The sequence below is a fragment of the Leuresthes tenuis genome, unplaced genomic scaffold (genome assembly GCF_036924035.1).
Source record: "Leuresthes tenuis unplaced genomic scaffold, fLeuTen1.0.hap1 SCAF_75, whole genome shotgun sequence".
Lineage (NCBI taxonomy): Eukaryota > Metazoa > Chordata > Actinopteri > Atheriniformes > Atherinopsidae > Leuresthes > Leuresthes tenuis.
The window spans coordinates 266,850-268,683 of NW_027325429.1; the positions used below are offsets into that span (position 1 = coordinate 266,850).

The 1,834-nt window shown below is 43.9% G+C and overlaps 1 non-coding gene across 1 annotated transcript; it reads left to right on the forward strand.

Moving 5' to 3' along the window:
• Positions 1-1,384: 1,384 nt before the first annotated feature.
• Positions 1,385-1,498, forward strand: LOC140286183 (U5 spliceosomal RNA). The gene has a single exon (XR_011911062.1). It is a non-coding gene; the product is annotated as a U5 spliceosomal RNA (small nuclear RNA).
• The last annotated feature ends 336 nt before the right edge of the window (positions 1,499-1,834 follow it).

Below are 1,834 nucleotides of genomic sequence, written 5' to 3' on the forward strand. Positions count from 1 at the left end.
CAAAACCGCTCTCTCTCTTTTTTTTTTTTATCGTGTGCCAGGGCGTTGTCTCACGTATTAGATTATGCTTAAGATACGAATGGGTTTATCAGTCACATCAGAATCCATACATACTGATCCTCCCGTAATAAAATGGTCGGATCTTATCAAACACACTTTGTTTCGTGTGACAATCAAGTCAGCGAAACAGCGTATACACGTCAAGACACTGAATCAAGTTTGCCACAAGAACTCATAAGTTTGGCAGTATTGCTCTGCCGTCAGCAATCATACACCCATTTTATTTTCGTGAGACATGTGCAAGCACCTGTTCATCTACTGTTCTATCACTATGAATTAGTGATCTATTATCAATAAGGATACTTCTACAACTACTATCAAAGTATGTCCAGACTTCTTATGTTGTCAGTTGCTATATATGAATAAGTGGGTAGCTACTGACAAGCATTTCACAACCCTAACATATAACATTTCAGGACACACCACACAGTTAACAACCACAGTGAAGCGTGTCAAAGCCCAAACATGTAACATTCAACAGGACACTTACACAACACATTCAAATCAAACAGTCAGACAACATACAAGAACATATACCCCAGCCGGCATTGCTCCCTGCCTATTTTCGTACAGCACACTATGTGTGCGCACACCTTTATTCACAAACTCTTCAACTTATACTCTTTTACCGAAGCTGCTACAGCTCGATTGGCCGAATACCCTTTGATCCTATTTCGGTGAATTTGACATCTGCCTTACATATAACAGATTAGCGGTTTAGCAGTTTTAATTTAGTTTGAGTGAAGGAATTCATTTTATAGCAAAATCCGAAATCGTGAAGAACTCATGAAAGTAAGCTTATTCTCGGATTCCTGAAACTTTAGATTTTCTCTTTCTTTTACTGCAAAGTACAACGTTGTTTTTTTTGTTTAAATCTTTCTAGACATGGTAAATATTAAGGACAAAGCAGTTTTCACATAGTTTGAGTGAAGGAATTCATTTTATAGATAAAATCCCAAGAGTCTGCTGAGAAAAGAGAGTGAATGCGAAGTAGACTTTAACACGGCTATGGGAGCGAGCCGAGTGTGGGCTAACCGGGAGAATTGCTTGAAAGAAACGCGACACCGAATGAGCGATGAGAACAAAGCCTCAATACGGGATTCTCGTGGTGTTTTTGTTGCTGCCTTGTCTTTTGCACAGAGTAAAAGACAAGGCAGCCATCGAATAGGGCCCGATTGTTCCTGGTTGGTCAGCCGAGGAGCAAGGGGGGGGGGGGGGGGGGGGGGGGGGGGGGGGGCAAGCGTCTCAACCAAGCAAAGCTCACCATGGGGAAGGTGGCTATGCCAACTAGCCTGATGCCCTGCTCCCGCAGTGACGGATAATCGTACTCTGGTTTCTCTTCATGACGTACAAGTCTTTCGCCTTTTACTAAAGATTTCTGTGGAGAGCAGCACTAATGAGTTGTTTCTATTTTTGGCAGGCTTTACCTTTGCGGGTGAAGCCCTTTCTGTCTGTGCAAAAGAAATCTTCTTACTGTGCAGAGTGACTTCTCTGAGTAGAGTCGCCTTACTTGTTGCGACTGTGCCGATGTTCGAAGCTGGAATGCAAAGTTGTTGCTTGAATGGTGCTTGCTGGAGCGTGCGGGAGTGCAAAGTTATACCATTTAAAAGGGCTGAAGAGTGCTCAGTGCAGCGGGTGGGCGACACTCTGGCCACCTTGAAAACCGAGGTTACATCCACTACCAGGGGCAGCCCAAGTTCTGCCGCAAGTGTGGTGAGCATGGGCACCTGGTTGAGGCTTGTACCAAGGTGTTATGTGGGAAGAGCAGAGAAAT